The sequence below is a fragment of the Heteronotia binoei genome, chromosome 21 (genome assembly GCF_032191835.1).
Source record: "Heteronotia binoei isolate CCM8104 ecotype False Entrance Well chromosome 21, APGP_CSIRO_Hbin_v1, whole genome shotgun sequence".
Classification (NCBI taxonomy): domain Eukaryota; kingdom Metazoa; phylum Chordata; class Lepidosauria; order Squamata; family Gekkonidae; genus Heteronotia; species Heteronotia binoei.
Genome location: NC_083243.1, coordinates 170,681,216 through 170,706,247, shown reverse-complemented (window position 1 = coordinate 170,706,247; position 25,032 = coordinate 170,681,216). Strand labels below are relative to the sequence as shown.

Below are 25,032 nucleotides of genomic sequence, written 5' to 3'. Positions count from 1 at the left end.
GCTGGAGATTGATGATGTATATGATAAGATAAGGTGATGAAGAAATAGAGATAAGTGATAAAGTTTTCCGGAGGAAACTCTTTAAAACCCCTGGGATTTAGAGAGAAAGTGCTGACTGACTGCATGAGAAGCAGGGGACCTCTATGCTGGTCAAGCCCTGAACTTAACAAGACGTTGTTGATTTCAGCCTGATCTGACTAGAGATAGGAGACTGTCTCTGTGCTGGTCATGCCAAACAAATGCGACTTGGGACTTAGACTTTAAATGAGAAAATGTAGACAATGCTTGACTATAGAAAATGTAGACAATGCTTGACTGGGGAGGGACGGTGGCTCAGTGGCTCAGTGGTAGAGCATCTGCTTGGGAAACAGAAGGTCCCAGGTTCAATCCCTGGCATCTCCAAAAAAGGGTCCAGGCAAATAGGTGAGAAAAACCTCAGCTTGAGACCCTGGAGAGCTGCTGCCAGTCTGAGAAGACAATACTGACTTTGATGGACCAAGGGTCTGATTCAGTATAAGGCAGCTTCATATGTTCATGTTCATATAGAATTGTGCTTAACTATGGAACAATGCTTGACTATAGAACTGAATTCTAACCATACAACTATATGAGCAAATGTACTAATGCTATCTCTTGCTTTGCTTCTCTCTCTCTCATATACATGAGCTTTCTGGCCAGAGAAGAAACTTGAGTCTAATAAAGTTTACCTGTAAGGTCTTGAAACTTATTAAAGGTAAAGGTTGTCCCCTGTGCAAGCATCATTCGTTTCCGACTCTGGGGTGACGTTGCTTTCACAACGTTTTCACGGCAGACTTTTTACAGGTTGGTTTGCCATCGCCTTCCCCAGTCATCTACACTTTCCCCCCAGCAAGCTGGGGACTCATTTGACCGACCTCGGAAGGATGGAAGGCTGAGTCAACCTGAGCTGGCTACCTGAAACCAGCTTCTGCTGGGATTGAACTCAGGTCACGTGCAGAGGGCTCCGACTGCAGTATTGCAGCTTTACCACTCTGTGCCATGGGGCTCTCTTGAAACTTATTAGTGTGTATGTATTAGCCTTCTGAAAATTCTTTGGGTTTGGGTTACTGAAGGTACAGTGAGGTGTACATAAGTAATCCTGCATCAACCTGAAGGACCACCTACAATCTTATGAACATATCTATCTATTACGGTCACCTTCAGAGGGCCTTGCTTCTGATTCCCCTCCCCCACTTCTGAGATTAGGAGGTTGGCAACCCTGGAGAGGGCCTTCTCAGTACTGGCACCAAAACTCTGGAACTCTCTCCCTAGGGAGATTTATCTGCCCCCTTCTATTGCCACCTTCCTCCAGCAGGTGAAGACTTTTTGTTTTACCTGGTACAGGTATAGGCCAGGGTGGGAACCCCAGAGTGCTGGGGCCACAGTCAAGAAGGAACACGATCAGACTATGGGTAGAGCAAACCTAGCCGAGAGTGGGCACAGAATCTCTTCCTTTCTTCCAGGAGCCTTGAAGAAAGATAGATAAGCCTTTCACTCATTGCTAGAAGAGGTTTTAAAAATATCTTTCTGTCACTGTGAAATATATCATTTGCTTTGTTACAGCAAGTGGGGGTGGGGACTGTTTCAAAATGAATGCATTCGAGATGCATCACTTATGAGAGACCCAGATTTTAAAGATGCAACGACTCTGAATTTACCCTAGCACTGTCAGTTTCCGCTGTTTGTGGTTCTTACTGATAGTGGAAAAAGCCATAGTAGTCTCACCCTGAGACACAAAATATCTTCTAGCTTCGGGTAAATGTTTGTTTCATCAAGTGTGGTGCAGAAAGGAGGGAAATCTGCGATGCCTGCAACAACAGCACCTGCCTCCAGAGTTTCTCTGTTTGTGGTCAGGGAGTTTTAATCAGCAGCTAATTAACCACATTTACACTGATGTAGTCATTATTAAGTCCTAATTTGTTTATTCCATTGGTTTCAGTGGGACGTGCAGCCTGATCCTATAGGTATCTATTCGACAGCAAGTCTCACTTTCATGGTACTATGCAAACAAAACGCCAGGCACTTTGAACTGAATGAAGCCAGATTTCAAGTAAACGTGTAGGATCACAAGTCACTAGTTGGACCAGGGCTAGTATTTCTTGCACTAATCAAAGATTATAGCCACAGTCTTGCTAAAAGCTTCAGGTTGCACCTAGGGCTGCCAACAGTCCTGAAGACAATGTCCTTTTTCTTTTAACTGAGGTTTCCTGCAGGTGAAATCTTATCATGGCCCAGAGATAAATAACATCACATGATTAATAATATCCCATCAAGCTTCTGTTAAAAAGACAGGACGTTTTTCTCCAGGCTTGTTAGCAACCCTAATTGCAGCTTGATTTGTTATACCATTAAGTGTAATAAGTAGATGCAAATTTTGCTCTCTTCATCAGCACATACAACACATTGTTCATCTAAATCAGGGGTGTTGAACTCCCTTGTTATGAGGGCCAGAGATCTGATATAAATGAGACCTTGTCAGGCCAGGCCATGTGTATCATGAAATGTAACGCCAGGTAGCAGAGAATATAAACTTTTTAAAGGACACAAACACAAAGATTTTTTTTTAAAAGAACTTGAAATAAATCATGCTTAAAATATTAGCAGTCTTGCAATATTTTATTTAACAGTCTCTGATAACTGACACCTCTTGCTCTGAATAAATGCATCAAAATCTCGAGACAATGTCTGTGCTATAGCAATCTTGAGTGTGCTGTTCAGGTGTTGTTCAGGTGCATATCTGTAAGTTGCAAGCCTACTTTTGATTTATTGACATTCATTACAGAAGACTCATTGTCAATGCTTTGAGCTTAAGACCCAGAAGAAAGCATGAAATGGCTGGGCATTGTGAACTTTTATGCATGAGTTGCTTTATGTGCTGGTGAAGAACATTTGAAGGCACCATGACACATACTGAGGCCTATGTTTTTGTCTGCAACACTACAATCTTCCCTGTATTAATAACTACAACTCCTATGAGGCAGTGCAAGAATAGAGAGACAGCAACATATAGTGGTCAGTATCAGTCAGTATTATGTACTATATACAATCTGACCTTGGTTAACCACACCCCCTAGCAGGCCAACAGTTACTCCTATTGGTTCACTCCAGAATCCTTCATTTGCATCTCTTTGTCACAAGTTGTTGCATGCCTAGCATTCTGATTGGCCAGTTCTTCCAGGCTTCAGGATCCTGGTTTGCAAGGAGTGCCTGTCTCAGATTTAGGCAACAGGAACCCAGTAAAACGCAATACATAACAGTGATGGTCTTGCTGTGAGGATGCAGGATTGGGGGTAAGACCAAGCCTCACAGAAAGGAAAAAATGACTCCTCCAAGTTCTAAAAGCAGGGGCAAATACACAGAGAATTATCTACAGTGCTTTGTTTCCTCTCAGGTGGCACAGACCCCCCCACCCCGACTCTTCAGAGAGCCCAGAAAGCAGGACCAACTCCAGGCACTCCTTGAGAGGCCTTGGAAATGCTTGAAAAGATGCACTTATTGATTTAAGTTTCCCATTCCTGTTTCAGCTGTTTCCCAAAGACCAAGCTGGGCCAATTTCATGATATAATTCCTAAAACACACAAGATCATCACTAAAAATAAAATAAGTATATAACCCCACAAAGTACACATTCACTATCTATAATTTCTTAAATGCGCAACAAAAATTGTATTATTTATAAAAATGGTACTCATAACATATTTAAGCAATAAGTGACTTTTGCTGTGCTGATGATTTGTTCCAAGCTGCAAATACTCCGGTGGTGGTCTCTATTGCACTTGTGCACGTGCGTGCATGCACACACACACACACACACTTAAAGCAATATGTCAAGAGAAGAAAAGAGAACAGGAAATCAGCAAGATCCATTTTTCTCTTACTAGCCGTCAGTCCAAGGTTGAGACAGCTGCAGCACTAGTACAGGCTTCCCCTGGGGTCTCTGCTCTCTATCTCTTCTCCCTCTTGGCCCAGCAGTGATGAAAGTCTCTTGGAACAGGATTGCAGGGGCAGATTTGAGTCTAATATCTGACATTTAAATGCTTCTTTCCTTCTATGTGACCTCTCCTATTGTTTCCTCTGCCCTCTTTCCTCTCCTGCATTCTCAGCCAACATGTTGCCTTCTTCTCCCCTCAGTCTCTGCAGTGAAGGTCACTCAGCATTCAGTGTTTGCTGGCTTGCTGCACAGGACCTGAAAAGCACAATGCTGGCCAAAAGAACTACAACAGCAAATGGAAGGGCGAAAGCTGCTCCTTGGACATCGAGGGGGCTGTATCTATGTGGTGCTGCTAGGCACACAATGATAGTGGCAGCAATGCAGACTAAACACCAGACAATAAGTCTGCCTCTCCCACATGCTGCTGCTAACACATGCTCTGTCGCAGGTAAGCAGCGAAACTTCACATCACCTGCAGGCAACAGCAGCCTCGCCAGCTTGCTCAAACAGAATCATACACGCAGTATGCAAACACCATGCAGAGGCTCTCCACGCTGGCATATGCCAACACAATACACAGGCTGTCAGGGTCCCAGGGGTGACCAAATGCTCTAATGCAGAGATTCACACACCAAAAATCCTCATGTGGCACAGTAATCCACAGATCTGGTCAAATTAATGTCCCTGCATCCTTTGAATGCTTTTTGGAAACTTCCCCTGGTTCAAAATATAGCCTCTAATCTGTTTCCAGACAGGATTTAAAGTGCAAGTTGTGACATACTGTACTTAATCGTCTACGGCCCGGGTATGGGCCATGCAAATGCCACCATTAACTTTTATCATCTTTGGAGGCCATGTTCAGGGCACCACCACCTTCCGTGCTTTGACTGGTGATGGCGGGACTCATGACCTTTTCTATAAGGGAACTGAATCTCTGGCAGAACTTCCACTAAGATGTTCACTTGGCATCCACACTGCCAACAATTAGGCAACATTTAGCAACTTTTCCTCAGTCTTCTCTTCTGAGGGAAACAGTGCTCAACATGGCAAAAACAGAACATATAATGAAGGTATGGAGTTCCAACCTAGGATCAGCATAGGGGTAGTACATAAACACCTAGTTTCTTTAAATGAAACCAAGTCCTCAGGGCCAGATGAACTGCATCCAAGAGAACTAAAAGAGCTTGCAGATGTAACTTCTGAGCCTCTGGCTATTATTTTTGAGAATTCTTGGAGAACAGGAGAGGTGCCAGAAGATTGGAGGCAGGCAAATGTTGTCCCCATCTTCAAGAAGGGGAAAAAGGAGGATCCGGGTAACTACCAACTCGTCAGCTTGATTTCTATCCCTGGAAAAGTTTTAGAACAAATCATCAGTCAGTCAGTCCTGGAACATTTAGAAAGGATTGCTGTGATTACTAAGAGCTGGCATGTATTTCTCAAGAACGAGTCATGTCAGACTAACCTGATCTCTTTTTTTGAGAAAGTGACTACCTTGCTGGATCAGGAGAATGCTGTAGACAACGTTTATCTTGATTTCAGTAAGACTTTTGATAAGGTTCCACATACTATCCTTGTTGACAAGTTGGTAAAATGTGGTTTGGATCCTGTTACCATTAGGTGGATCTGTAACTGGTTGACAGATCACACCCAAAGACTGCTTGTGAATGGTTCCTCATCGACTTGGAGAGGAGTGACAAGTGGAGTGCCTCAAGGATCTGTCCTGGGACCTGTTTTGTTCAACATCTTTATAAATGATTTGGATGAATTAATAGAGGGAATGTTTATTAAATCTGCAGATGATGCTAAATTGGGAGGGGTGGCAAATACAGTAGAAGACAGAAACAGGATACAGGATGACCTTGACAGGCTGGAAAACTGGGCTAAAATCAATAAAATGAATTTTAACAGGGATAAATGTAAAGTTCTGCATTTAGGTAGGAAAAATCCAATGCATGGCTATAGGATGAGGGAGACTTGCCTTAGCAGTAGTATGTGCGAAAAGGATCTAGGGGTCTTAGTGGATCATATACTGAACATGAGTCAACAGTGTGATGTGGTGGCTAAAAAGGCAAATGCAATTCTGGGCTGTATCAACAGAAGTATAGCGTCCAGATCACGTGAAGTGATGGTATCGCTTTACTCTGCGCTGGTAAGACCCCACCTGGAGTACTGTGTTCAGTTTTGGGCACCACATTTTAAGAAGGATATAGACAAGCTGGAAAGGGTTCAGAGGAGGGTGACGAAGATGGTGAGGGGTCTGGAGACCAAGTCCTATGAAGAAAGGTTGAAGGATCTGTACATGTTTAGCCTGGAGAGGAGGCAGCTGAGAGGTGATATGATCACCATCTTCAAGTACTTGAAGGGCTGTCCTATAGAGGATGGTATATTGTTTTCTGTGGCCCCAGATGGTAGGCCACAGAACCAATGGGTTGAAATTAAATCAACAGTTTCCGGATCCACATTAGGAAGAACTTCCTGATTGTTAGAGCGATTCCTCCGTGAAACAGGCTTCCTCAGGAGATGGTGGGCTCCCCTTCCTTGGAGGTTTCTAAACAGAGGCTAGTTGGCCATCTGACAGCAATGAGGATCCTGTGAATTTAGAGGAAGGTGTTTGTGAGTTTCCTGCATCGTGTAGGGGGTTGGACTAGATGACCTTGGAGGCACCTTCCAACTCTATGATTCTAAGAGGCAAGGACTCTTGTTTTGTTAGCTTTTGTTTACTTCTGGTTATTGCTGTCTTTTTTTCCCTTGGACTAGGATCTGAGTGAACCAGATTTGAATCCCTGTGCTGCCATGGAGGCTTGCTGGCTGGGCTTCCAAGAGCCACCATGGGCCCCCCGGGCAGAGATTCCACCTTCGTGGTCCTGATCAAAACCAAATATTATTGGCTTGCTGCTACCATCCATGAATAAAATAATAATTGTTCATTAGGTAAAAAACATTAAAGGAAAATGGGCAGGATTATTCAAGAGCAGATTTTACTTCATTTATTTACACTGTGCACATTGCGATGATGTATAGTGCACCCCCCATTTTCAAATAAGAGCCTCCTAGCATTAAATGAGATGAAACAAATTTGAAGACATCTCGCTCATAGCTCTGCATGAACTCTTGGTCTGCCTCACTGACTTGCTTTGGAAAAGGAAGTAGAAGCTGATTATAGCTAACATGTATATTGTTTTTTTTGCAACTGGCACTCATGAGCACCCTGGCACCTATAGGTGTCTTTCTTACCAAGCATTTTCTTCTTCCCCCAAAGCATCTTTTCTGAGGTGAGCAGAGTCCCACATCTGCCGTAGCTTTAGAAAGCAACTCTAGACCCTAGTATCCTAGATACTGAAATCCACCAGGCTCCAGTTCTCCCCTCCCCTCCCTTTTCCTTCTGCTGCCATCTCCTTGAACAGAAAGAAAAAAGAAAGCAGGGGAGAACAGAGAGAGACCACCCCATCCTCCTCTTCCAGCCACAGGGTGAGATTTCTGATTTTTAAAAAATCAAACACATTCCCGATCTCTAGACCTTGCCCCAGTAAGCTGCATCCTGTCCTTGTTAACTCAAAGTGTGACTGTGATGGGGTTTACTTGCATGTAAATATGCACATGAAGACTGCAGTTTTAAATTCCCACTCTCGCTTCTCCATCATTCCCACATCCCCAAATCCATCCCTTTCCATTCACCAGCACCAAATGTCCCACACACACCGATCCCCTGCAATTATTCTCACCCAGATCTAGGGGTTGACAGCTTGCTTCCTACTAACTCCTACCCCTGTATGTTTCACAGCACCTTGAACTGCAGGAATAAACTAGTAATAAATGTTTGCTCTGGTTTGTCAAAAGTTCCCTTGTTGATTCCATACCTCAGGCTGCCATTAAAGGCACAGGTGCAAGTAACCCAATTTCTTGGTCAGTTGGCAACTCCCACTGTTTTTTAGATACTTATCTTTCCCCGTGATGTTCATTCTGAGCAACTGCTTAGAAAGTTTTTTGCCTCTCCAGCCACAACATGTGAGTCTTAACAACCCTGCCCCCTTTATCATATTCTTTTCTGGAGCATGAGATAATTAATAAGTCCCCCGTCCCCCCACCTCTTCCACTGCCTCCAGCTAGGGGCTCATTTGCCAGATGACAATCCTGTTCTTGTGGTAGAGAAGCTTCTCTAAGCAGCTCATACTCATAATATCTGTCTTGTGCTCACATTCTGTGTTGGATGTGTCTGTGAGAGAGATCATAGCAGAAAGGGCAGAGCAGAAACTCTACAGGGCTGGATGTCAGCGAACCTCAGTTGAGGCCCCTCAAATTGACTTCCCCTCCCTAGTTCTGCCCCACCAGTCCCTCTCCCTCAGCTGCCCAGCTTGCTGGGTGATCTTGGGGCAATCATACATTCTCTCAGCCCAACCTACCCAACAGCGCTGCTGTTGTGATGATAAAACGGAAGACAAAAGAATTATGTAAGACTCTTTGACCAGTTTCGCACTAGACCTTTAATCCTGGTTTAGTCCTGTCCCCAAGCTGACATTTTACACTAAAATCATAGAATCACAGAGCCATAGAGTTCGTGTCTGTGAATCTCTGATTCTAGTGTAGAATGTCAGTTTGGGGACGGGGCTAAACCAGTATAAAAGGTCTAGTGCGAAATTGGTCTTTGTGTCCCCATTGGGGAGAAAAGCAGAGTATAAATGAAGTAAAACAAAATAGTTTAGCATATTTTCAAATGTGGATCCTTTTCAGGCATTGCATTTCTGATAATTCCTACCTCTTGTACTGGGAGATCATACTATGTGTTTTTTTTTCCCAGTACATGCAATTGGCATTTTATATGAAATGAATAATGCTTTTATTTTCTAGCCACAATATACACTACCTGAAACCTGATGTTTGTGGGGCGGGAGCTAGGTAATTTTTCATGCTTACCTAAGTTGCAAAATATGCACATCACCCTTTTCAAACAGAATGACAGTTTTACAATCTGAGAGGATCATGTGTGATATGCTTACCCAGTACATGAGATGGATGCACCAGAAATATAATGCTTGAAAAGGGCTACAGTAAATAAAGCCTAAGCTTTATTCATGGAAGAGCACGAGGGAAGTATTTGAGCCACGTCCAAACTGCTTCACCTCGCCCAACAATGCCTCATCCCAGTGACTGGCTACAGAGTCAGTTTCTAGACGGATGAAAAACAAGTAGTTTTATTTTTAATAAATAAATGGGTTACTGTCTTGCAATGAGAAACATCTGTTACATAGGTTTCTAATTTTAAAAATGTAATAGTGTGTGATGTGATATACAAAGAACAGATTTCCAGGATTTCAGTTGCATTGTCTTCACCTTGATTATGATAGCAGATGATGCATTTAAAAACTTGGTAATAATGCACCTCCAAGCTTCATCCTTAGCACTGACCAACTGTACTACTGCTTGCTCCAACAGCCTGGAAATGTAAGGTTTTTACTGTATAGTAAAACCACAGACACATTCCAAGCACAGTGACTCAATTGAATTAAACTCAAATTATAATATATTTGGCAGTGTGCTTTCCTGCAGACTAGTAATCCCACATGGCAATCCAGATTCTAGAGTACTTTCTCCAGAGTAGCCCTACTCAAATCTATGGGACAGGGAAGTTTATACTGTAGTCAGGGCTTTTTTTTTTAGCAGGAATGCAATTCCGGCTGGCTTTGTGTCAGGGGTGTGTGACCTAATATGCAAATGAGTTCCTCCTGGGCTTTTTCTACAAAAAAGCCCTGACTGTAGTCAATCTTATACTGTAGTTACCATATAAATGGAAATAATTTTTTAAAAATCCACAGTAGGTATCCTTTCCTTGCTAAAATCTGGGTCAGATGATCCCAGATTATAATTACATTCATAATACATTTTAGTCTATGTATCTGTGGGACTGCTATGTATCTGTGGGACTGCCTCTTCTGACACATTCTGGTACAACAGCTGTGCTCATCTGAGGAAAGACTTTTGATGCCATGCCACCATGCAAATGGGAAGATCAACAGCTGCCCATTCCTGAACATTCTCTTTTTTTTTGGCTCCCACCTGGTGAAACAGCTGCACGACAGTCAGAAAGGCTCCCAAACACTTATCCACAGTGTGTGCAAAATGGAACTGTTCAGGAGTCCATTTTAATAAAAAGAACATTGTTGTAATTTTAATATCTGTGGAAATTTTCTAGACAAGTTTTTCAATTGTATTTATTGCATTTAATTGCCTACTTGGTTTTTAGTTTTTGTAATCCACCTTGAGTCTTGTTGAGAAGGGTGGACTATAAATTAAGCAATCAAATAAGCCAGGGGTGTCAAACATGCAGCCTGGGGGCCAAATCACACCCACGAGCAACTCACTGTCATCTGCTTCCTTCTCCCTCTCTTGCTTCTTTCTGCATCACAACAGCCTTGCTCAATCACACAGGAGCAACACAGCAAAACTCCTGCCTTGGGAAGGAAGTGGGGGAAGGGGGCTTTGCCAGGCTCTCTCAATTGCACAGCGGAGTTACTGAACCAAGCCTCTCTCTTCTTTCTGTTGGCTGTCAGTGAGGTGGATTAGGCTGAGTGTGTGTGTTTGTCTGTGTCCTTTATAAAGTTTATACCTCTCCTACCTGGCATTACATTTTATGACACGTGTCCCAGCCTGACAAGGTCACATTTATGTCAGATCTGGCCCTCATAACAAATGAGTTTGACACCCCTGATAATAAACCAATTGATCAATCAATTAGTGGTTAGCAATGCAGATCTCTATGCTGGCATGTGCTTTATCTGAAAACCAGACTGCTATTAAAAGAACAGCTACAGGAGTCAATTGAAGAGTTGGAAATTCTACTGCTACATGAAGACAAGCAACCAGAAACTAAAGAGGTTGGCATTGGTGTGTACATGTCACCAGCAGCCATATTCTAAAAAATTCAGTCCCCAAAGCACCAAAGCATGTCAAAACACAACTGCATATGTCCTACCTGAATATCAGAATGCTGCAGTGATTTTTGTTAGACTAGGATTAGGGAGATCCGGTTTAAATCTCTCTTCTCTCATGAAGCTCACTGGATTCTCTGGGACATCCCACTCTTTCAGCCTTATCTACCTCATAAGGTTGTAAGGATAAATCAGTAGGAACTATGTACACCATCCTGAGCTCCTTGAAAGAAGGATGGGATAGAAATTAAATAGATAAATGGACCTCCAAAGTGTGACTGTGGTAGTCTATCACTGTCAAAACAACAGAGTTTTGTGGTAGCTTACATAGTAGTACATTTATGGCATGAGTTTTCAGGAGCCAAGGTTCACTGTCAGGAGCATGAAGTCTTACCTCAGAAGGGAAAAGAATATATACTCAAAGGAATACAAGCTGAAGAAGGGGCAGAGGGGTGAAGGTTTATTTCAAAGAGAGGCCAGCAAAACTAGCATTCCAAGGTATGTCTGTATTATATTACCTTGCAGAAGAAAACAAGATCCCATTAAAAGCATAAACTATGCCATCAGAACAGGTGAGGACAACTCCCAACCACTGATGCGTTAGTAAATAAAGATGAAAACGGAACTCTATAAAGAGGTACAATTACTTCTGGTAGTGAGTTATCCCCCTCCCCCCCCCCCCCGCCCTATTTTGAGAAAGTCAAATTTAATAGGAATTCCAACTCAGCAAGTTCTTGCTGCAGACTCACTTTGGAATTCTTCTACTGAGGTACTGCACCTTTTGTTACTTGTATGTTCAGGAATGTAGAAATGCTTTCCCACAGTGTTCTGAGTACTTCAGTTTTTAAAGTCTGTGTATATTTGTTCTTTTGCACTAACAGAGTTTAGTCTGACCAAAAAAAAGTTTGCACATGATGGATAACTTTAGAGGATGTGCAAATGAATGAAGTATTGATAGTATGGCCGACATTGTTGGCTCCTAGTGTTGCTCAAGTAGAAATAGGGATAGAGTTGGCACCGGAGTTTGTTGCAGCAGCTAATTCTCATGCTTGCATCTCCATTGTTGCTGGCTAACAGTGGCTTCATTTGGGTTGGCTGCCTATAAGCAAAGACATGCTTATTCTACAATCCCAAAGTCTGTGGGAGGGAAAAGTCACCTTCCAGAAAAGACTGTAAACAGAATTTACCTGTGAACTAGCAGTGAGAACCTGCAACATTCTGGTAGTTGCCCTTGTAAACTGAAGGTGATTCCTGTGTAGCCAGCAAGCCTTGTCAATCTGTAAATACCTTTCAGTGCCAAATACTCCCAGCCCATTCCAGGGCAAGATGAGGCTGAATCCAGGGAACTAGCACTTTAAATATTAACGTTGCATGAACTTGAACATGTATGGCTAAGGAAGGCATTTGGCAATACAAATGCTGCTAGTTATAAGCCAAATAAAGGCCTGGATAGCCCAACCTAGCCCATTCTTCTCAGGTCTTAGAAACTAAGGAGATTCAGACCTGGTTAGTATTTGGATGGGAGACCATCACAGAAGCCCAGGGTCACTATGCAGAAGCAGGCAATGGCAAAACACCTCTGAATGTCCCCTGCCTTGAAAACCGCACAGGGTTGCCATAAGTCAACCGTGACTTTACAGTAAATGTGGGGAAATGAGGGGTGCAGGATCCTTTCCAGGGAGAGAAAGTGGTTTCCCAAATGCATTAAGAAAGAGAGAGAGTTGTTCTTTAAAACATCTTATTTATTTAACTTCAATTTCAAATGTAAATTCATTAAAACATATAAGGGATCAGGTATGCAGCATACAGAATTAATCAAATCACTTAAATACCCAATTAGACTGCATTGTAATTTTATAAAGCATATATCCTTGGTTATTCTGACAAGTCCCTCAGCACAGGGAGGTTGGCCAGAACAAGAATAAACTCACACATTAAGTACCTTTTCCCATCCATAGGAGCCAATGTAACTGTCAATCAACTCTGTGATGAGCATCTGACATATAGTGGCATACACAACAGAGCTCAGCCCTTTCTCTCTGTCTTTCAAAATCAAGCAAGTCTGGGAAAGCTGGGTTAAGCTAGGTTGACTTATAGAGTCAAGGTTAACTAAGAGAGTCCCAGGAAGTTAGGTTCTGACACTCTATTTAGAATAAACATTCCAAAAGGCAAAGTCTTGTGAGGCAAAAGACATGCACAACATTATCTGTACCAGGAAGGTCACACCACTCAGTGTCCTAAAACCTTCTGGGAAACAGAACCAAAGTTTCAACCAAAAGCTAATTACTATAGAAACTGAAATAGAACATGTTTAGCATAGGCAGATGACAGCGACCAGTCCAGCCCTAATTCTGCAACAGTTTTTTAAAAAGGTGTTTGCACCACTGAGGGGTGGGAAGCAATTTTTATTTTAATTTATTTATTTATTTATTTTTATTTATTTATTTATTCGGGATTTGTATCCCGCCCTTCCCACGAGTGGCTCAGGGCGGCTCCACGAGTGGCTCAGGGCGGCTGATGATGCAATGATGCATTTGGTCAGTATAGGCCCCATGCACATCACAATCCAATCCCGTTGCATTCCTATAACACATAGCAAACACAAAGTATTATGATATCAGAACAAGCCCCAAAAGGTAGCAAAAATGAAGATGTAGCAAGCCCATGGTCAGGAACAGGTTAACTCTACAGCACACTTCAGAAAGTTCATCTGCATCATTTACAATCCATTAGACCCACACATTCACTGTTCCATTAGCAAGGTTTCCTTCCCTTTTTCTCCTCTGGCAGGGATCATGTGTCTTTATCAACTGCAGGATGGCGAAAATTCCATGCTGGGAGATTCTACACCTGTTATATCTATAACACAGCATGTAAAAGCACAAATATAACACCAGGAAAAATCTGGCATTCCTAGTTAGATACAGTCTCACAGTTCCACTACATATAGGAAAAGAAAGATTATTACAGAGCTTGTAGATACTATTAGAGTTTCTTTTGTGAAATGTAATTCCCCTGAACTAATGGGAATGTACATGCAGACATCTGTTTTTTAGGATGTGCAAGCAGCTAGTAAAGGATCCATTTTATAAAGGCAGCATGGTTCAAGAGTGGAACTGAGAGATGTAACAATAAAGGCCCCTTTATCGCAGTGAATGCTCCACAGTGCCTTGCTATAGTAGATTTCAGATTTCCACCGCCATTCTTCTGGCACCCAATTCCACACATGTGGTGTTCTAGAAGATTAAGGGCATAGTTGTGCAAAACATTTTATCTCTCTCACTCTTCAATGCGCAATTTTACTACATAAAGAGGATTTTTATAAGGTTCTAAAATATATGGTTCCTATATTCAGAATATGATGCATTGATGCACAAGCTGCCTCAAGTAGGACAATCCAGAACTCATTCTGTGTAATGTGTAGATCAGTTTTGAAGCCTGGTCTACTCACACAACCAAATTAAGGGCTAACAGAGTGATAGGATAGACTGTCCCATTTCATATTGCAAGTGGCAGATACATTTTTAATGTTCCTATACCCTCAGGAACAGAGAGTGTGGGTTATAAATATTTTAAACAATGTTTTCAATAATTTTTTTAAAAACTCCGCTAGTGGAAAGTAACATTGCATAGACCCTGCTGGGTTTAAAACTTTCCCCCTGATGTATTGGAGCTTTTTATGATTACAGGAAAGATTTTTTTTTTTAATTGGGGACCATTCAAAACTGTGATTCCCCACTGTGACCTGAAGTGAAACCATTCAGTTCCTCACTTCATTATTTTATCACCTCATTCCACTGTGAATAGTCTAGGCTTCAGTGATGTTTGTTAGTGATGCTGAAGACATTCATTATGCAGTTGGCTAAACTTGCTAAGGTTAGATAACACAGCCAGGGGTAGGAAATTCATTGTGCTAATCCCTATAGTAAATGCGGGGAACGATATGTATGATGTGGGGAGGGGGAGCACATTTCATAGGTATTACTTCACACTCATCAGATTGCAGAATTACCGCGTTGAATTAGATAACAATAGAAGAGGCTGCACACAAATAAGACACTGTTCTGTTACCAAGGTTTCCGTTCTTACCTAGATGTGTGCTGTCTGCCCTAACTCCATCTTGACTAAATTCACCTTGGCAGCCATTTTAGAAACTAGCAATACCATGCTTTGGAGAAGGTGAGATCAGTGCTCTTTTCGGTGGGAGGCTGATTCACTGACGGGACATCTGTATGCCTACCTAAGCCATGGGAACATGAAAAGCCAGGCATACACCTAGGTCTGTCAGTATAATTTCACCATCATGGGCAAGTCTTCCTCAATGCAAAGTCTAGTTACTATCAAACAGCCAGGTGGACTGGATTGTTTATTTACTTACAAAATCTGTATCCCACTTTTTCCCTCTTATATGACTACCAAAACAGCCAGTTAAAACATAAATGATAAAATCACATTTTAAAATCATTTAACTCACCCCCAAACAGACATCATTACAGCAATTAAAAACAAAAGTTTAAAACATACAAACATAAAAACAGCAATTAAAACATTAGTTTAGGAAAGAAGAATCACTGGAGGAATGTCAGATGAAACAAAAATATCTTCTGCTGGTAGCAGACAACGACAGAAGGGGACAAATGAATATCCCGGGTATGGTACTTGGGATAGAAGAAATAAAACTTAGCAGTCTAGCACGGCTATCAACAGCCTATCCATTACATGGCTATTTTACGACTCTTTGTTCGCTACTTCTTCTTCCCAGAGAACTTTGGGGCAGGAAGAAGGGCCATTCACCTTGCATATGAGATCAAAAGAAATTCCACATACAAGATGCCAACTGACCAATACTGTGTTTACATTTTCCCCCGGGCTTAGAAGAGAGAGTTCCTAATTGGATTTAAGCTATAATACATCACTATTTCTTTTCAGGTAAACAACAGTTAACTCTGACTGAAATGTAATTAACTTGAATTCCAACACTGTTTCAGTCTCCATAACCAGGCTTTGAAACCAGACTGGAAGGGATCTAAACAATTTGTCTCATCCAAAGGTTTGGAGTTGTCCAGCTACCACTCATTCAATCACCTTGCTCAAGAATGGAAAATCTGAGACTGGTCAATAATTATTGAAATCTCCTGAGTCCAGGGTGGGCTTCTTTAAAAGCGGACATACTACAGCCTGTTTCAATGCTGGAGCAACTAGCCCCTTTCTTAAGGAAGCATTAACTACCTCTTGAACCCAATCAGTCAGCCCCGTGGGAAGATACAAATAACTAGGAAGGGCAAGGACATGGATATGGGGGGGGGGGATGATTCCTCACCCCCCACCCTACAAATTTAATACCACAAGCAGCCACGTGCTTCGCTTGGGTTTTGAACTGACACCAACAAGAACAGGCCAGGCCAGATGCTTTTTCTTCTGTTTGCTTGGCAACCCCAGATGCTATGTATTGACTTGCTTAATTGATTAGCAATTTGGTTAGAACAAGAGAAACAGCAGACCCTTGGGAGTGCTTGCCATTTCAGAATAGCAGATCAATCCCCCAAGAGCTTGGAAATAGAGCAGAAGCCTTTAGCAGGAAACCTAATACAAAGGACAGATAGATATTTGGCAGGATGCCCTCAGAAATCATCACAGCATCACACTATTTGTTCTGGAAATCTTATTTAAGAGACTAATCTGGTTCAATTAGAAATCATTCAATGGTAGGTTGCATGGGTTGCTGGGGAGGGGGAATCTTGTACCTAGGCCACTATGGGACACCTTGGAGGAAACTTTCCATGGCTTGTAGTAGGAAAACCTGTCAAACCTCAGGGGACTGGGACATCAGAGCAGCAGGAGTAAGCAATGCAAACCACAAAAGCATTACAAAACATCCCGAAACAACATCTGTAAATGGGGGGAAGAGGGCTAAGCCATGCCAAGGCAAAATGTCTGAGTACGTAAAATGAAAGTCGGAGGGCAACATGGAGACAGATCTGTTGCCCCAAAATGACTTCTCTGCAGTGGGACAGGGAACAGAATGTTCTCTCCCTAAAGCCTGTAGTGAGCAGCGTACAGTGTCTCTCTTCTCTATATATTTATAAAAACATGAAGACAGGCAGAGAAGCTCCAGTCTTCACTGGGGATTAAGAAGACTCATGAAGCACAAGGGAATCAATACTGGCCTCCAACTGTATATCTACCAAATGGAAGAAGAACTGTGCGCTTTGCTGTTTGAAAGCAACTTTTTATTTTGCGTTCAAAATTCAGAAGATAGTAGTTTCACTTTCTAGGTTTCGTTGCCCAGAACATGCAACAAAAGTAAAAATCAAAAACCTTAAGTTTAATCCATTTTTAACTACATGGTTTCAAAAGGTGAAGGAGCACAATGGACATACATAGATGACAGACATAGAAGTGGATGAAAAGTTCAGAGATCTGAAAATTCCAGATGGCAAACTTCCAATTACTAGGGTAGGGAGAGCAAACTGCCAGCTGTCCATATACCAATTCGCAAGTATACAAAACAATGAAATTGTCCATTGGTAGCAATGACAAGGACTGGGGTGATGCCCTGTAGCACAAATCAGGAAATGCTATAACTCTGGGAAAAGAGTTTCTGTTAAGCATATGAACATAAGAAAAGCCCTCTTGGTCTGTCTAATCCAACATCCTATTGTACATAGAGTTTTCCCTCCCAAATCACTAGAGCATCTGGGAAAACCATAGAGTTTCCCTGGAAACGCCTAGAGCAACTGCGTGTAGCATCGCCAGCACGATGACATCACGTCTGGGTGACATCATCCTGCCAGTGACATAGGGGGAGGTTCCCCCCGCCGGCCCAATATGGGCTGGCGGGTTGGGAACCTCCCAGGTGGGGGAACCCCCATCCAGACTGGGGGCTTGGCAGCCCTAATGTAGACGGGTGTTACAGTAGTCAGTTCTCGAGGTGACTGTTGCATGGATCACTGTTACTAAGTCACGGCACTCGAGGAAGGGGGCCAGATGCCTTACTTGCCGAAGATGGAAAAAGGCAGATTTGGCAGTGGCTGCTATCTCGGCCTCCATTGATAAGGAGGGTTCCAGGAGCACTCCCAGGCTCTTGACCTTTGGTGCCGGTACCAGTGGCGCCCCATCAAAAGCCAGCAAAGGGATCTCCCTTCCCAGTCCACTGCAACTCAGGTAGAGGACTTCCACCTTCGTCAGATTTAACTTCAATCGACTTAGCCTGAGCCACCATGCCATGGCTTGTAGTACAAGGTCCAGATTTTCCAGGATGCAGCCAGCCTGACCATCCATCAATAAATAGAGCTGGGTGTCATCTGCATACTGATGACATCCCAGTCCATACCTCCGAACAATCTGGGCAAGGGAGTGTATATAGATGTTAAACACCATCGGGGAGAGCACCGTCCCTTGGGGCACACCACATACAAGTGAGTGTCTCTGGGACAATGTCTCCCCAATCACCACCCTTTTCTCGCCTTGGAGAAAAGTAAGCCATTGCAAAGCAGACCCCTGAAACCCCATGTCGGCGAGGCAGTTGGCTAGTAGCTGATGGCTGACCATTATCAAATGCAGCCGAAAGATCTAATAACAACAGCACTGCCAAGCCGCCTCAATCCAGATGTTTTTGGAGGTCATCTATGAGGGCACCCAGGACTGGTAGGCTGGCAGTCTATATTCATCCACTGATGTGATGAATAGCCTTCCAGAATTTCAGTTGCTTTTGTGAGCCTTTATTATTATACCAGCTGATGCTTTTAAAAATGATAATGTGCCTTCATGTTTCACCCTTGAAACTAACCTACTCTATTACCACCTGTCCCTGAGGGCTGGAAAAATTAAGCTCTTAATGCCTTTCACTTAACACCCAACCACACAGACTTTCCAGAGCATTAGCATTCAACTACAATTACAGACAATCTGACAGTTTGCCTTTCTGCAGACTGTCTAATCTGACAATCCAAAATTCACTTTGGGGCAGGAAGTGCTAAGTGAGCGTTATATGACAGCCACAGTGATAAATGAAGTCTATTATAACAAAGTCCATGATGTGTGTCTTTCATTCTGAAATCTGGGCCAAACAACCTCAAATTATAAGCACACTCTCATTACAATTTAGTTTTGCCAAATCACCAGAAAAACAGACTGGCCTGCTCTTGTTCCTTTTAGAAATTGTTACATATGCAGCCACTAATAGGCAATAATGTACATTTCCATTCCATAAAAGATGTTATCCTGAGAGCCCGGGTATTGTTAGTGGTTAGGATGTTGCTCCAGGACCTGGGAGACACAGATTCAAATCCACACTCAGCCATGAAGCTCAGTGACTATCAGGCCAGTCACTCAGTCTCAGGATAACCAACTTCAAAGAACTGTTGGAAAGATAAAAGAGTGGAAGGGACAACAATGTGTATCACCCTGAGCTGATAAATGATCAGATAATTGACCTGCTAGTTTCTGCATATCAAACTGCTTTTAAAGGCATAGCTATAGTGGCCAAGCTCACTCTCATAACAGCACAACTAATTGGCAGCCAGGCACATTAACAGCAGACACTGGTATGGGAATGCCAGGGCCGGATTGCCCACTAGGCAAATTAGGCATTAGGCACTAGGCAAATTGGGCAGGTGCCCAAGACAAATGCCTAATTTTCTCCCACCCACACCGCCCACCCCCTCCCTTCCCTTCCACAGTGCAGTGCTGCGCTCCACCCCTTTCCCAGGCACACTCAGAGGAGCGCTGCTAGGCTTGGCCCTACCCGCTTCGATGGGGGCCGGGTATCTGAGCATTCTCTTAAGAGAGCGCTGGAGGAAGCTTTGTTCCCCCTTCCTTCCGGTTCTGGAAAGGAGGGGGAGAAGCCTCCAGCACTCGCTTAAAAGAACGCTCAGATGCCCAGGCCCTGTCGAAGCAGGTAGGGCCGAGCCTAGTCCCAGCGCTTCTCTGACCGCGCAGGGTGTGGAGGGGGCAGCGGAGCGTGGCACCACATTGCAGCGCTGCAGAGGGAGGAAGGGCAGTGGTGGCAGCAGGGGGTGGCCAGCCCAGTCTGGTGTGTGTGTGTGTGTGTGCGCACGCACCCAGGGCCCCACAGGGTGCGGAGTGCCGGGCAGGGAGTTTGCCTGGGGCACCATGCGCCCTAGGGCCGGTAGTGGTGAATGCACATACCACCAGCCACTCAAATGACTGCATTCAACAAAATTCAGATGGGTACCTGTGTTGGTCTGACACAATAGAACAAAGTCTGAGTCTAGTGGCACCTTTAAGACCAATGAAGTTTTATTCAAAGTGTGAGCTTTCATGTCCCAAGCACGCTTCCTTAGACATAATGACATATGAAACAGAATCTTACATAGGGTGGGTAGTAAATCAGCATACAGAATAATGAAGAGGTTTTTAACAGATAAAAAGATTATTAAGCTTAGTTATGTGGCTACACCTGTTTGGGTTCAACTGGGAGGGGGGCAACATCATGAGGATATAAATATGTCAGAACGGGAGATCGATGTGTCCTTGATGGCAAGCCTGTCATTAGGTGTCTTAATTTTTTTTTTAAGTTTTAAAAATGGCTCAAGGAACAAAATTCCTTGTTTACAAAATTACCAGTAGTGATCAGAAAGACAGCATTTTTTCACTCACTCAGGATAGCCTCTCAAATTTGTCTGGCTTCACATTTATAGCAGACTAAAGGGATGTATGGAATTCACTGCACAAGATGTGATGGTAAGAGCTTAGTTTGCTTTAAAAGAGGGTTAAATGAGTACATGGTATATAGATTTGTCCATAACTACTATTCATGACTTGGGCACTCAGCATCAATTTACTGTGGCGTCACAGCATGATGATAATCATGCAGACACTAAAACTCAGCATTCCTTTCATCTGCAGTGTGTTGTCGCTGCCTTTTCCTGTCGTATTCAGCCATGAGGCATTTAGCATCAGCATGTGCCTGTGGTGTGATCTGTATTTTTTGGCCTGGCCTGGCCGTGTTATAGTATACCATAGTGTATCCACCTCAAGGCAATTTTCTGTAGGGGAAGTGATGTGACTTCAGCTTTCCATCTCCTCCCCCCTCCCTGCAGCTTCTACCTAGGAAAAGTACAGTCTTTCTCCACAGTGGGGACCAAAGCAGGAAGGAAACAACCTCAGCAAGGTATAATGACACAAAGTCCACCATTTTCTCTGGAGAGCAGTTGTAATTCTGAGTGATCTGCAGCCCTCACCTGAAGATTGGCACCAATGGTTCTCCAAGAGGAAAAGGCTGGCTTAGAGGTCTATGGCACTGTACCTCTCTGAGGTCCCACCACTCCTCAAACCCACCCTGTCTAGGCTCCACCCCTCAAATAGGAATTTCCTAACCTGGAGTTGGCAACCCTATTTCCTTCCCAGGCAACCATCAGCCGACCTTTATCTGCTGTTCTCATTTCAGCCTTCCATCTCTTCCCCCTCTCTTCAGGCTCTACCTAGGAAAAGGACAGTCTTTCTCCACAGTAGGAACCAAAGCAGCTTATATCATTCTCTCCCCCTTTTGATCTGCACAACAACCCTGAAAGTTTGTGACTTTTCCAAAATCATCTGTCAGCTTCCACAGCAAGAATCTGAGTCTGGCAGATGCTGTTCTGAAGCACTGACTGCTACTGGCTGTCACAGAGGGGTTGCTGCTGAACAGTAGCAAGCAGCCAGGTCTAGTTAAGTCATGCCAGTCAGGTGGCATCAAGTTACTCAGAGGGTACTGCCAGGCCTAGGGTAGCCAACCTCCAGATGGAGGCTGAAGATCTCCTGATATCACAACTGAACTCCAGACAAAAGATCTCTCTTCCCTTGGGGAAAATAACTGCTTTGGAGTGTGGACTCTATGGCATTATATTAAGCTGAGCCCTCTCCCCTCCCCAAACTCTGGCTTCCTTAGACTCCACCACAAAATCTCCAGGAATTTCCCAACCTGGACCTGGCAACCCTAGTCAGAACTGGTCCCAAAAAGCAAAAATAGGCATGGAAAGGGCCTTCCCCCCAACCATTTACTGACAGAACCAAGCTTGGAGTACTATGGTTGCCCAGCAACAGGCAATGAGGGAAAAGTGAGTCATTGGCAAAAGCAGCTTCCCTAGTGGCCCAATCCTTGTTTGTCCTGGGACTAGCGGGTAGGGTTTCTCTCTGTCAAGACTGAGCAGTACGTGGCTGTCACGACTCAGAGGGGTCTTACCAAATTGCTGCCACCACTCTGGGTTAAGGGTTCCCCTTGAGAAGGCCCAGAGTACCCTCCAACAAAAATGTGCAATATAAATTAACAAGGTGCGTTAACCAGTAAAAGGGTGAAGGGAAAATAAACAAATGCCCTAATGTGTCTATTGTACAGTCTCTACTCTTACCAGCACTTACCCCCTCAGGTAAGGGTCTCCTCTGCTTCCAGCTTTCCAGGCTACAGCCTGATTCCAGCTAAGCCTTCCAGGGAAAGAACACCCACTTCCTGGGCTTGGCCTTTATATTCTCTTCCCAGGCCCTTTATATTCCCTTTATATGCTCTTCCCAGACCCTTTATATTCTCTCTGGGCCTGTTTCCCTCCAAAACGCTCACTACCCAATCAGAGGGACAGAGGGGATCCTGGGAGATGTAGGCTTTTCCCAGTAACTCCTAAGCAGGCTTCCCTGGGACCTGTAGGCCTCACTAGGCCCAGGATCATGACACCCCTCACTAGACCAAATCATGGGGCCTGGCAATCCAGATCCCCATCGATGCGGTCTACATACCAAGGGTACTGCAATCACATCTTCTTAATTATACCTCCAAATTCTAAGCGATGAACACAAACATTACAGCAATAAACAGTAAATCAAGAACAGATACAGTAAGATAGCTCTTTGTAAAAGCTCTACAGTTTTCTGACCAGTAGAAGCTTGCATTCCTTGCTTAGAAAGTGCTGGTTTCATTTCACAGTGATGCCCATTTATGGTGTGGTTCTTCTGCAAAACAATTGTGTTAAACGTCTCACAATCATCAACTGTCACAAAAGCAAACCCTCTTTTCTTCCCGCTTTGCCTATCTTCCATTACTTGTATGCTTTTGATCAGACCGTATTTTTCAAAATAGTTCCTTAATTTACATTCTTCCAGGTCTCCAGTTCCCCCTACAAATATTTTCTTTTCAGTTAAGTGGGCACCAGGCTTCGCAGAACCTTCCCTAGGAACTACGTACTTTCTTTAGTCCCACCACCCAGCCATCCACCTTATGTGGTGCAGCTACCAGTGCAGCATTTGCCTCTTCCTGGCAAGAACAGGTCACAAACCCAAACCCACAGGAACATTTTCCTGTTGATCTCTCACTACCACAAAGTCAGTGAGTGTGCCTCAGGTTTCAAAGTGTTCCCTCAAACTGTCATCGGTAGTCTCAAAACTCAGGCCACCAACAAAGAGTTTTCTTATCTGCTTGGGTTCCTTAGAACCCTGTCCCTGTGAAGATCTTCTCTTCCTCTTTTACTTGCAGACCACTTTGGGAGAGTGTTCAGGCTCCGTTGCTCCTTTTGCCTGCCTCTCTTTCCTGCCATCGAAGCACCTCTTCAGCCAAATCCTACCCTATAAACATAGCCACAGGTGTGTCTTCATACACTGTGACCTTCCATGTTCCAGTCCAACCCTCATATTGGATAGGTATCCTGGCCACCAGGAGGGTAACTCCTTCAGCTTCGTTGATGCGCAGCACCTTCCTTCCTTCACCTAGGAGGAAATACTTCGGATCCACAAGAGAACGATGTACAGAAGTCAAAAGAGAAGTAGTGTCTCGCCAGGCTTTCACACCATGCCCATCCACAGTCACTTCCCTGCAGTGACGCTGAGGAATACACTCAGGGCCCACTGGCATTATATGGAATGCCACAGTAGCAGTAGACTTTGGGCACTGACTCTGTATATGCCCAACTTGTTGCAGGAATAACAGTGGAGTGCCTTCCGACAGTTCTTCTTTTACTTCAGACTGCTCCTTGGCACCAGGGTCAGGAGGGAGCTTTGGGCGCCAATCATGTCTGGTGCTGGGTCTCCACCCTCCAGATGCCTCAGCCAGGCGGTCTGCCCACTGTCCAGCTTCTTTGATGGTGGAAGCGCTCTTGTCTATCTAATGTGCTCAGGAATGAGTCAAGACCCAATCAATGCACATTAGAGCTTTCACATCATCTAGGGCTTTAGCATCAGCTACTTCAATCCATAGGTCATGTGACTTCCCCAGCCTATACATCAACTGTGGGTAGGATTCCTTGGGTTCAGGTTTCACTTCCTTGAACCTCTTACAGGTTTCTTCTTAGGAGCACCCCACCCTCTCACACAGTTTGAACAGCTTGTAGTCTGACCTCTCTTCACCTTCCATCTGCCCAGACACTGAAGCCAGAACTCCACTTAGCTGAGGTCTCAACTTCTCCATATACACTTCTGGGGGAAGCTTGTAATCCATGCAAACTTGTTCAAAGTTTTGCAGGAATACTTCAATGTCCTCCCTTCCTTGTATAAAGGGTATTTCCATCTATCTTCCTGCCCCTTTTCAATTTTTGTCAGTCCAAACTGATGAGCCAGCGTCATTTTCTCTCTTTCCAGCTCCATCCTTTCTTTCTCTAGATCTATATTGGCTGTGTTCTCTTTCTCCACTTTCAGCATCCTTTCTTTCTCTAATTCTATCTTGGCTGCAGTCTCTTTCTCCTTCAAGTCTACCTCGAGCCTGGCCCTCTCAAGGTCTGCCTGCTTAATCTGCAGTTGGAGACGCAAGGCCTCTTCACTTGGGACTGCCATCTGTCTGATGTTTTCTCCTCAGACATCAGACCAATAGCCCCTGTTTGAGTCTTCGTTCTAGGGACAGACATGTCCTCTGGCTTCTCTTTCCCAAACTGGAGGAGCATACACTATCTAGCCTCACTATCCAGTTGACCCGAAAGGGGTAAATTCTCTGAGATGAGGAGGCATGTGAAGAGGATACTGAAAGGAAAGGTAAATACTGTCAAAACCCTTGGGGAAGCTTGGAGGCTATTTAAAACTACAATCCTAGAAGCTCAGATAAAATATATACCACAAGTTAGGAAAGGCACAAACAAGTATAAGAAAAGGCCTGCATGGTTAACAAACAAAGTAATGGAAGCTGTAAAAAGTAAGGACTCCTTTAAGCAGTGGAAAGCTAGTCCAAGTGAGATTAATAAAAGGGAA

At 43.8% G+C, this 25,032-nt stretch overlaps 1 pseudogene; it reads right to left on the bottom strand.

The window, feature by feature from the left end:
* LOC132589691 (heterogeneous nuclear ribonucleoprotein A3-like) overlaps nucleotides 1–24,624 on the bottom strand; it is a 29,029-nt pseudogene extending 4,405 nt beyond the window's left edge.
* Between the last annotated feature and the right edge of the window lie 408 nt (nucleotides 24,625–25,032).